The sequence below is a fragment of the Peromyscus maniculatus genome, chromosome 3 (assembly GCF_049852395.1).
Source record: "Peromyscus maniculatus bairdii isolate BWxNUB_F1_BW_parent chromosome 3, HU_Pman_BW_mat_3.1, whole genome shotgun sequence".
Classification (NCBI taxonomy): domain Eukaryota; kingdom Metazoa; phylum Chordata; class Mammalia; order Rodentia; family Cricetidae; genus Peromyscus; species Peromyscus maniculatus.
In genome coordinates, this window is record NC_134854.1 from 107,881,509 (window position 1) to 107,894,509 (window position 13,001).

A 13,001-nucleotide genomic window follows, 5' to 3' on the forward strand; every position below is an offset into this window, starting at 1 on the left:
TTTTGTTTTACAGATACCCCTAGACAACTGTCAACCAATCCTGAACCCTGGAAATCCCCTCACCCCAAGCTCTGCTATGATTAAAAACTCTGCCCCACCTGAGCTCAGGGCGCTCTGCTCTCACCGCTATGTTTGACAGACAGAGGGACCAAGCTCCGGAGCTTGAAATAAAGGCTCTTTGCTTTTACATGCAGAAAAACAAAAACAAAAACAAAACAAAAAACTCTGTCAGCCATCACAGGGCTTTTGGCCCTTCTGCTTCTGCTAATCACTGTTAGCTCTTATGTCACTGATGCCTTAACTGAATGATGATTCCTGTCGGGTACCACTAAACTGACAATGCTAGAATCCCAGTATCAGCCCTTGAACCAAACCCATGACACACTTTCAGATGGCAACAACTGACTAAGGGAAGGCTCACTTTGACGATGATAATGGGAAATCACTTACATCCTGGTCCAATTAGTCCCCAAAATAATCTACTGCCCTGATGATAAAGTTTTTTTTTACCAAAAAAGAAACATCTCCAAGATTGGGGGATGAGAGGACAAAGCAGATGCCATAACAAGCTGCTCAGTCTTCTCTCAGAGATCAGGCCTCAGTTTCAATTTCCTGAGACTTGAGCAAGCAGTTTCTGGGAGGGCCATGAACAAAAGACATAGTCCTTGCAGTAGCTCCCTTTCTGCATGTACTCTGAGTGCTCAAGGTTCAGCCAGTTGTTTACTGTCTGGGACCCCTCACCAGCTTAGAGCTATGTGCATGGGTCAATGTGAATGTGCGAGGCCAGCCATCCCCCATGGCAGCTCAAGGTCAAAGCCTGGGACTTGTTCAGGCCTGCCCCCAAAATGATAACTGTAACCCCCAACCAGTAAATTCAAAGGTTACACACCCTCACCCAATCACATGATGCCAAGGCTTGTAACACCCTGCTTGGGGTTTTTCCCTTTAAGTAACCCCTCACCCTGAGAGCTCAGGGCCATCCTCCTTCACCTGGCTAGCCAGTGTGTTGGATGCGGACCAAGCCAGAGTTTGCATGTTATCAATAAGGCCCTGTGTGTTTTGCACTGGATATCGGCTCTGTGGTGGTCTTGCTCGGGGGTCTCGAATGCAGGCACAACACCCTCAGCTACTCATTCTCTGTATAACCCTGGTATTTTGTCCCCCTCTGTCTCCCTCTTCCTCCTTTCTCTGCTTTCTTACACTCTCCCGCTATGGTTTTTCTTTTCTCTCTCTTCTCCTGCTTCTGGACAGGTCCCATCTGCTGGCCATGTTCAATCTACTCCTTTCTCCTTCTGCCCTGGACTCTTCCCGATGCCTCTGGCTGTTCTCTCTCTCTCTCTCTCTCTCTCTCTCTCTCTCTCTCTCTCTCTCTCTCTCTCTCTCTCTCTCTCTCACACACACACACACACACACACACACACACACACACACTAAACACCTTCCCCTTAACTGTACCATGGAGTGATAATGTTGTCAGTTTACATATGAGTGTTTTACCTACATGAATGTATGTATATCATGTGTATGCCTGGTGCCTCTGAAGGCCAGAAGAGGGTGGTAGATTCCCTGGAACTGGAGTTACAGATGATTGTGAACCATCATGTGGATTCTGGGAATTGGGACTACGTCCTCTGCAAGGACAGCAAGTGTATTTAACTGCTGAGCCATCTCTCCAATTCCATAGCACTGGATATTTCAGCACAAGTTTTGGGGCCTCCCAGCACCCAGCCACTTACTGTTCTTAAATACTAAAGATTCTTTTCAAGCTTAATATCATTAAGATGGATTTCAGATGAAATGTCCTGTATCCAACTTATAAAGGAAGGAATTCAGTTGTTTAGTGATGGTTCAAGATATGATATCAAGTTACAGCTAAAGTTATTTTGTGCCTGATTGTCAGCCGATCTGATTGTACTGCCCTACCTTAGTGCTTCCATGAAGTAGGAGTTTATCTGCTTAGTGAAGTTACAAGGTGGATTGTAAGTATATGACTCTAGTTGCCTTGAGCCAGGGATGGGAGAAGCTGTGGAGGAGCGTGGTTAATCCCCTCTGTCGCTGCAAACACAGCACTTATCCAGGAATTTTCGTGTGGTCAGCATCTGACTGCTCCCGCAATAACCTGTCCTGTTGGGTTTTTATGGAGGCTTTGTTACATTGGTGTGATTTACTCAATCATGATTCGCTAAATATCAACTTGACCTTAGACCTTTGCCTGCTCCCCTGGGACTGGCTGAAAGTCCTAACTCTGATTTACCTTGAGCAGCCCCATCCTGAAGCTAATGGGGCCCTCAGTCAGTTGATAAGCAGACCAAAAGACACATCTCTGCAGGTTTTAGGACACTGAACAGTGATTAGAACAGAGAAATATTTGACAATATCATAAAGCACTTTGAATCTCCAGCATGAAACAGGGACAGCCTCGTGAAGGTCAGATAACTGGAAAAGTTGACAAGATGTCCACAAGGGGCTGGGCCCTCCCCCACCAATCACTAAGAAAATGACCTACAGGCGTGTCTACGGCCCAATCTTAGGGAGGCATTTCTCAGTTGAGGTTTCCTCCTCTCAGGTGACTTTAGCTTGTGTCAACTTCAACACAAAACTAGCTAGCACATCCAGTTTTTGCCATGAGGTCCTTTATAAAGCCCTTAAAGCAGTGAACTGATTGTACCCTATTCCCTGAGACCCTCCTACTATACTGCAGCTCTGGGTGTGTTTTCTGTCTCCTCTCTTCCTATATCTTCCACATTTAAGTGACTACCTATAAAACTATAACAAACTTCTATATAAAACCAATGCTCTGTGGTCTGTGAATTTCATTATTTGAATTCTTGAAACAAGAACCTGAAAGTACTGACTCAGGGTTGTTTGGGTAGCTGTTGAGTTTCTGAAATCCAGAGAAAGGCTCCATCATTCTCTAAGATACCCCAATATTGCCATATCAACATTCTCGTAACCCCAGCACTGGAGGTAGAGACCATAGAGTTGGTTGTTAAAATCACCCTTGGCTGGACATCGAGTCTGAGGCCATCAGGGCTACATTTGACCTTGTCTAAAATAAATTGTCAACAGAGGCTAGACAGATGGCTCAGTTAAGAGCATGTACTGCTCTTTCAGAGGACCCAAGTTCAGTTTCCAGTGTCTAGGTTGGACATCTCACAACTGCCTGTAATTCCCTCTCCAGGGTCAAGAATGGAGTTGAGAGAAAGATGAAGAAGCTATGGGGTGGGGCTTGTAGGCTTTTAGTTAAGTTCAGTTATTCCAAATTATTGAGTCACTTAAAAGCCCTTTGATACTGTTAGAGCCAAGCAGGTGAACAATAATATTAAGATCAACATACTTTACTTCTACTGATCAGTTTACCCCTATGAGGTGGACACCATTATCAACTTCATAAAATGGGAGAGGAAGCTCTATAGAGATTAACAATTACCCACTCACAGGACTAGAACCATGATGGCTAGTATTATCAACTGGACACCTGAGAGGTAAGCCTTGGGAATACCTGTGAAAGGTTGTCTAGATTAGGGTTAGCCTCTGGGAATATCTGTGAGGGATTGTCTTGATTAGGTTGACTGGTGTGGGAAGACCAATTAATTGTGGGTGGGACCACTTATCCCGGACACAATGGAGAGGGCAAGTGGAGCCCAAGCAAGCACATGCTAATTCATTGCTCTCTCCTTCTAATTGCAGGTGTCACGTGACCAGTCGTTGTCAGTTCCCATTGCCTTGACTCCCCTCTCCACATCCCAAATTCTCTGCTGTGATGGACTTTAACCTGGACCTGTGAGCTGGAACAATCCCGTTCTCCCTTAAGTTGCTCTTGACAGTAGATTTTGCGACAGCAACTGACAAACAAGACAAGGACCTTGCAGACTTGCCAAAATCTAGACTGCTGGACACCAGCCTCTGTGTTCTCAGCTCCACTGCGGTAAAGGACAGAGCTGACCTAAGAGTGGAGACAGTAAAAATGTCACACCGGAGCTTCTGGGTCTACACAGGAGGCTGAGCCAAGAGGGAAAACTAGATCATAGGAAAAGACACCCAGAGGAGAGGGTGGCTCTGGAGAGGAGTCTCACAGAATGAAGAGAGAATGAACAGTAACAAAACAATGTCAAGAACTGGGGCTGAGACTGGAGCGATGGCTCAGTGGTTAAGAACATATTCTGCTCTTGCCGAGGACCCAAGTTGGTTTCCAACACCCACATTGCATGGCTCACAACTGGCTGTAACTTCAGCTCCAGGGGATGAAGACCGGAAACATGCCTTTGGATAGATACTCGGAGAATTTAAGATCATCTCTGCCAAGTTGTTTCATGGGAGTGATTTTTTTTTTCTTCCTCCTGGATATTGAACACAGTACCTTGGTGTGCTAAATGCACTGTGCCACTGAGTTATGTCTTTCATAACTCAGTGATTTTAATTCACAACTCACTAATTCTAATTCTTAATACCTAAGCTATTGATGCAGGTTTTTGAGAATGAGGACACTTTTCTCAACTCAGATGTGCAAGACTTAGGATGCTAGACACTCACTGGTCACTGTTAGGTCTCAAAGAAACCAGGGACAAATGGCCAACTGAGACACCTATTTAACATATCAGAGTGGAAGCTGGCCACCAGTCTTAGCATCACAAGTACCTATCACAGAGTCCTGGCTCCTCTCAGCACTTCTCACCACCCCCCTCCGATTTAAACCTTCCAGCCCCTGAGCTTTGCCCCTCACACACACACTTTCTGGTCCCTATATAACAGCCATTTCGGGTGCACACTCTTGGTTCTCCTCTTGGTCCTTGGCTTCTCTCTTTGTCCTTTTTCTTCTTCCCTTTCTCTTCTCTTCCTCTCTCCGTCTCTCCCCTACCCTCCCAGTTCAGTTTGCCGGCCATATTCAGTCTGGACTCCTCCAGATGCTTCTGGTTGTTCTCCCTTGTGTCTACAATAAAAACCTCTCCTCAGCCGTACCGGAGAGCAGTCATGTCTGCATTTTCATTCAGTCACCTAAGGTGAACCTGAGACAGTGACGCCTGAGCTCATCATTTCTGATGAAGATTAAAAACATAACATGGAGTTAAGCAAAGTGAGTGCAAAGCCTTATAAGGAGCATTAAGGGAAAAGTGAAATCCCTGATCTCAGAGGGGTTCCAAGAGGGGAAAACCCACAGAGCTGCTATCCAAGGGCTTTTTACAGGACTTATGAGAGAAATTAAACAAAGATGCAGGTGATCTTGGTTAATTCTCTGGGCTTATCATAAGTCTAACCAATGGAGGGCCCAAGACTCTGTGCATGTTTTCCTGACCCAACCAGGGGGATGATCACATGATGCTCAACCAATAAGGGAGGTGGTCACACTTTGAAGCCCCCCTGCCCTTCTCTGACTTATTTTGTTCATCTTGGTTTTCTGCTGACCATCTGCCCTGCGGGGTGTTTTACTCTCTGACCTGGCAGGTGCTGCTCGTCTTAGCCCTTTGATGGAGTAACATAGTCAGAAGTTTTCTTGGGTCCCACCTGGCCCCCATGGACCCGAAGCTGCTTATAAAATAATCACTCAGAGGCTTAATGTTATTTATAACTGCTCAGCCATTAGCTCAGGCTTATTATTGACTAATGCTCACACTTAAATTAACCCCTAATTCTTATCTATATTTAGCCATGTGGCTTGGTACCTTTTCCCAGTTCTGCCTTGTCCTCTTGCTTCCTCTGTGTCTGGCTGGTGACTCTCTTTCTGCCTCTGCCTTTCTTCTTCCTCTCTCTCTCTCTTGGATTTTCCTGCCTGCTCCATCCTGCCCTGCCATAGGCCAATGCAGCTTTATTTATTAGCCAATGGGAGTAACACATATTCACAGCGTACAGAAAGACATCCCACAGCAGAGTAATTAGACTAACCTCTCTTTGTTCTCAAGTTTACATGACCAGCTTGCAGTTCATCAAGGAGCTAACTCCTGTCACAGCTACCAAGCTGCAATCTTTTCTTGGTTCCTTCATCTTCTGCTCCTAATCCACAGTGAAGTCTGGGTGGTCTCTTTTCAGGAAGAGGAGGAAGTGTTCTGTTAGAAGCTATTATTACTTATCATCTAGTCTATTGAAATTAGATACACCAGAAATAAGAATATTTAAAAAGGCAGAGGTCCCTCAAATATGTCCCCCAGGAAAGGAGGCTTTGGGAGAACTAGCTGGCCAGCTGACACTGGCTCTGTCCCTGGAACCCCATTCTTTCTCTTCTCTGGTCAACTTGACAATCTCGTACTTGTAGTGTGAATTCTAATTGGTCTTAATAGTAAAAACCTGGAGTCAGATTTTGGGGTAAATGCTGAAAGATCAGAGGACAAAAGAGCAAGCCACAGCCACTTCTTACCTTGTCAACTCCTCAGCCTGAAAGGGGCCTGAGTTCCTGTCTCAGTCCACCTTATATTCTTCTCTTTGTCCAGCCATATCACTTCCTGTTTCCTCCTCCCTAGTGCTGGGATTAAAGGTGTATGCCACCACTGCCTGGCTTCTATGGTTAACTAGTGTCTAGCTCTGCACTCTGATTTGTTAGAGCGCAAACAAAATATCACCACACATCCCCAGCTGCAAACCCTTTTATTTTTCATCTCCAGTGTTCCCAATATCACTCTTCTAACTCCAACATTCCTTTTAATGCTAATATCTGTTCATATTGCATGAATATAGATTTTAATCCTATTTTACATAAGAGAATACTGCAGCCATGACTTTACCAAACTCATCTCATGATTAGTGGAGGACCACGATGACAGAAGGAGAAGTTTTCTAGATGCCATGAGAATTGGGTGAAGGACAGAATTAAAGTGCAGATTCCATAGCGAGTAGACAGAGGTAAAGGTAGACAGACAAGAATTAGAATGAGGGGTTTAACAGTTTGGAATTCCTGTGGGTAGATGTTTATGGCTTTTTTTTTAATGTTGGGAGTATGTATGGTTAATAAGTTGAAAAGTATGGCCTTGAATACACTGAGTATCCAGAACAAGCACCTGGTCAAGGCAGAAGGCATCCATGCAGGTTTTTGTTTTGTTTTGAACTTGACATAGGCTTGAATCATCTGGGAAGAGGGGTAAGCTTGCACCACTACACCCATCTAACATGATTTTGTCCTTCCTTCTTTCATTCCTTTTCCCCATTATCATAATAAAGGAACAAAATACCCTTCATAACTCTGATGCCCAGGAGATGGCCTTGAAGAAATTGCATAGACACACACTGCTGTTCCTGCCTCTGTTGTTTATAAGGCTAGACGAGTGGGCAGTGAGTCAAGAGTGTGAAATCAACATTCTGGGCGAGATTCAGAAGCACAAGAGGACTGGGACAGTGACTGTCTATTTTTACATTACCTGCTTTCCTTGTGAGATAGGAATTTGTTCCCCAGGGTGCAAGAAAAAGAGTGAGCAGGCTTGCTGAAGCTTGTCACCCCAGCACTTGGAGATGGAGACAGGTGCATTTTTTTTTTTTTTTTTTTTTTTTTTTGCTGTTGTGATTTGTGTTTTGGGTTTATTTGTTTGTTTTTTCAGGACAGGGTTTCTCTGTTTGGCCCTGGCTCTGTGGACCAGGCTGGCCTTGAACTCACAGAGATCTGCCTTCCTCTGCCTCCCGAGTGCTGGAATCAAAGCTGTGCTCCACCACCACCATTTGATGCAGGTGCATTAATCTTGATGACCTTGAGAAAGCCTGTGTCCAAAACACAATGTGTACAGCATCTGTGAACTGACATTTGAGGGAATACATGTGCTACATACATACAAGTTTGAGCATACACGTGTATGTATTCAAGGACACACACATACAAGCACACAAGTGCAAACATACAATGTGTGAGTGATCTGCACACACACTGAAGTAAAAATAATGATAAAGAAGCACACAGTTACTTGAAGAACCAGGTAGCTTTTTGGAAAACCTGACCTTCTGTGCAGGAGCATCCTGGTCATCAAGACCTAGGAGAATGAGACAGGGTGATACTGCTGAGAACACTGGGGTGGTGTCCTCTGGATGCTCTATGGTTGACAGAGCCCAGGAAGCCAAGATTTGGAGACTCTTATTATTGCTGAGTAGATTCCACTTGGTGGGCTGACAAGGTGATCCCAGCTTTGTTAGCACTGTGGGTCACCTAGATGTCTCTGCAGCATGAGACGAGGTGCCTCTCAGAAGCTGCACTCGGGAGCAAAGGCCACCTTGATCAATTCTACTGGCATTAACCCCCTTGCAAATCATTGCAATATGTTTTCTATGTTCGAAATAAAATGGCATTGTTAAATGAGCTTTTTGTTGTTTTGAGACAGGCTCTTTATGTAGCTCTTCCTGGCCTGGTACTGTGTAGCCCATGCTGGCCTTAAATTTGAGGCCGTGTGCCTCGGCTTCCTGAGTGGCTGGGATCATCACTGCCTGCTTTTTATGGGCCTGTTTTTGTTTCCTGGCTTTTATATAGGGTCACATGTGTTTTAGGTTGGTATTGAACTTGGTATGTAGCAGAGGCTGTCCTGAACTCCTGATCCTCTCATATTGCCTCTTTCATGTTCATATCACAAACCTGTGCTGCCACACTGGTTTTATTTGACCATGGGGATTAAATCCAGTACCTTAAGCATCCTAAGCTTGCCCTCTGCAAGCTGTGCTAAATGTATCTTTTTTCTGAACTTGCCATTTTAAAAATGTGTGTATGGATGCATCTAAGGACACAACTGTATGGATGCCTGGTGACCTTGGCCATAAAATGTTGCTGGATCTCCTGGAAGTGGAGTGAACTATCATGTGGGTGCTAGGAATTGAAGTTGGGTCTTCTAGAAGAGCAACCAGTGCTCTTAGTCAGTAATCCTTCTCTCCAGCCCTCTGTCTTTTTTTAAATGTAACTTGCTGTGTGCATCGTCTTTTAAAAGACAATGTGTATTTGGATCACAGAACTATCTCAAAAGGCACCCTCAGGACAGGGCTTGTTGATGGTTGATGGTCTAGATCAGCACGTCCTGTGGGCACATCTGTGGGAGACTGTCTTCACTGCTGAGGAGAGACTCAACTGTCTCACGTGCCAGGCCCTGGACTGCTATATTCGAATAGAGCAAGCTAGCTGAACAACAAGCAAAAATGGCTATATTGGGGCTTGGACCTGCCTAGGCTCAGTGTGCCGGGCTCTACTGACACCCCATGGGAGACCTTGATTTGGGAGATGTGGGGTGGCTTGGGAGAAGGGGCTGGAGGGTGGGAGGAGGAAGGAGATGGGATCTGAGGGTAGTATATAGAGTGATTAGAAAATTTAATAAAGAAAAATGAAAAAAATTAAATTAAAAAACAGAAAGTAAATTTTAAAAAAAGTGTAACAAAAAAAGTGCCTATATTGTCTCCCTGTTCCTGACTGTGGCAGTGATGTAAGTGATTAAATTACTTTCCCTAGATGACAGTGACCTGGATTGTAAACCGAGTAAACTCTTTCTTCCCTTGCTTTGCATCAGGATATTTTGCCACAGCTGTGGTGGAGAAACGAGGCCACCTTTCTTGGCTTTCTTATATTAATCCAGGGAGTGATTGATGATGGATCAATGGTCACCACAACTACCCAAGCCAGTGGCTCTACCATTTGTTCTCTCATTGATGAGGGATAAGGAATGCAAAGGAGTGAGCAAAGGGAAAGCTTGTTAAGGAAAAGTGAGACATGCCTAGACAAGGGATAATGCCCAGCCACATTGTGCTAAGCTTCTTCTGGGCTCCACGACTGAAACTGGACAATGAAGTTGGTTATTTCTTACTGAGATTCGTTATTTTCTGGACATAAATGTGAGCTGAGCCGATTGATGAGTGCCAAATGCTGTTTGTACATCCCCTTGGCCCTGTCATGGGATGATCATGCACCATTTGCCCAGTCAGTAAAAAGATGAGTCACTGGCTGTCATGGTCATCCCTGTTCATTCTTTTTTTTTTTTTTTTTTTTTTTTTTTTTTTAAGACTTATTTAGTTATTACAACATACAGTGTTCTGTCTGCATGTGTCCCTTCAGGCCAGAAGAAGTCACCAGATGGCACTACAGATGGTTGTGAGCCACCATGTGATTGCTGGGAATTGAACTCAGGACCTCTGGAAGAACAACCAGTGATCCTAACCTCTGAGCTATCTCTTCATCTCCCCACACTCCTGTTCATTCTTGTTTGCTTATTTGCATGGCCATTAATTAGACCATGTTCTCTTGGTCATGTGGTCAACTTGTTACCACAGACCCTTGTCCTTATTGTCCATCAGGAGCTGACTCCTAAGTCAATACTTTATTTCTACTGATTTACCTCTTAGACATATTCTCCATGATTGGGACAAATTTATCCACAAAAAAAGGTTAAATTAGTCATGTTACTGTTAAAGAATAACCAAAGATAGGCAGTTTAAGCTTTAATATCATTCTTCAGGTTTCTGCCTACTTCTGTGAGTGATTCTGGACCTAGAGGCACATACCATTAAACCCAGCACTCAGGAGTCAGATGTCTGTAATCCAAGAGTTAGAGAAGTGTAATACAGGAAGATCAGGAGTTCAAGGTCACCCTCTGCTACATAGCAAGTTCAATATCAACCTAAAATACATGAGACCCTGTACCCAAACCACAAAATAAAAACAGGCCCATAAGAAGCAGGGAGTGATAAGATACACCTATAATCCTAGCCACTAAGGAAGCTGAGGCAGACTGCCTCAAATTTAAGGCCAGCCAAAGCAGAGCTACATAAAAGACTCTGTTGCAAAACAACACACTGGCCTCTTTGTATTCACATCACAGTCCCTTTCGGTGCTTGAATACACATGCTGGCCCCGGATCTGAGGTCACCAACCAAACAACAGGTGCAGGATGATAGGGAGGTCTGGTGGCTTGCAAATACACTCCTAGCACTTAGGATTGCTTCAAGTCAAGGCCAGCGCCCATTTTGAATGTTTAAAAATGGGGTTTTCCAGACAGAGTTTCTCTGTACACAGAGAAAAGCCCTGCTTTTGCAGAGGACCAGAGTTCCGTTCCCAGCACCCGCATCAGGCAGTTCACAAGTGCCTGAAACTCCAGCTTCAAGAGGCTCCTACACATCTGGCCTCTGTGGAGATGAATGCTCACATACATAAACCTACACATAGATATATACACAGATATCTAGTGAAGTAAAATTGTTTAATACACATATATGTGAATATACTACACATGAATCATATTTTTTCCAGCTTTCTGTGATCACACCCCCAAACGCCCTGTCGAGATGGGATGAAGAGCAGTCATTTTGAGACAGAATCTCCATCATAGCCAAGGCCAACCTGGGGCTCACTATGAAGACCAGGCTGGGCAGGAACTCTTCAGCCTCCAGAGTGCAGGGATTATAGGCATGAGCTTCTTTACCCAGCTAGGAAACAGTCTATTTGACGACACTGCCACAGGGATGAAATGAGACTGAGCATGGTGTGAACATGCAGAGTGTGTGAAGTTCTGTCTTCAATTCCAGTGAGTTGTGGAATCTAGTTTCTGACAGAGTCTCATTACAGAGACACTTTATTCTTTTTCTTTTGAGACAGAGTTCACTCTCTAGTTCTGGCTTGCCTGGAACTCATCATGTAGACCAGGATGTTATCACAGAAATCCTCCTGCCTGGCTACTTTTCCTGACTATTTCTCATGAGGGAGAAGGGTGTGCCGAGGTGGGACTACATCTGGCAGGAGTCTGTTCTCACCTCCCACCATTCGGGTCCTGAGGATCAGTTTCAGGTCTTCAGGCTTGACATCTTCTCAGCCCACTCCCCACACCCACCTTTTAAAAAGGAATTGTATTTGTGTGTGCTCGTGTGCACACAGGAGTGCCTGCAAAGAGCAAAAGAGGCCTTCTACCCCCTGGAGCTGGACTTATGGTGAAAAAGAAGCACTCTTAACCACCGAGTCACCACTACAATACCAAAAGGCACATTTTCTGCATTAAAATGATGGAAATGGAGTCCAAGTCAAGTAGCCTCTAATGCTGTGCCCTACACAAGCACTGGAAAAGGACCAGCCTGGTGTTCCTGTGCACCCAACATTAATCATCCGTGAAACACAGAGCAGTAAAGACAGGAAAAAGTGCAGAGTTTTATTATGAAAAATCAGCGTTGAGTCTGTTTAAGAGGGTAACAAGGATTTATTAAGGTAATAAGAGGGGAGATACAGTCACAAACACAGAACCAAGTGAGCAGCTGTCGTCCATTTGCCCGGGAGCAAATGGATCCAGCCATCTGAATCCACCCCAAGAAGTGTCGGCTCTGCATGGGCGAGACAGTGTGCAGCTTGACCTACTTAAAGGGCCCCTTGGCAGTGGGATCAGGATCCTTCCCTGGTGCATATATGGGCTCTTTGGAGCCCAGTGCCTATGGTGGGACACCTCACACAGCCCTGGTTCAGGGGGAGCGGGCTTGGACCTGCTTCAACTGAATGTCAGGATCTGCTGACTCCCCTTGCCTTGTAAGAGGTGGGAATGGGCGGGGGGGGGGGGGGAGGGGGGGGGAGACGGGGTAGGACACACTCTCCTTTCTTTTAAGAGATCAGACGCCATGCCCTAAGACTTACACCGCAAAGCTAATTGGTGGAATGAATTTCCACTACAGATTTCTCACACCATGATGGATGAGGTACTATCACTTGACAGACAAGGAAGGCCCACTGAGCTTTAACAGTGACATGCACAGCATCACACAGCTGCCCAACACTGAGCTGCCTACAAAGGAGACATGAATGGCGCCACCTACACTGGAATTATCGTTCTGCTATACTCTCCTATGCTTACATTTTTAATCAGACATATTATTTTCAAAAGATAGTAGTCCAAATAGAGAACTGTCAAAAGTTGAAGAAAAGGGAGCATTATATGCTGAAGATGTGGATTAGTGTGAGGAGTGCATATCTAGTGTGCACACACCCTGGTTTGATCCCCAGTGATACATAAAACTAGTGTAAGTGAGGGAGTGCTGGAGTCAGGAGGCTCAGGATTCAAGGGCACCTCTTGCTACATCACAAATTCAAG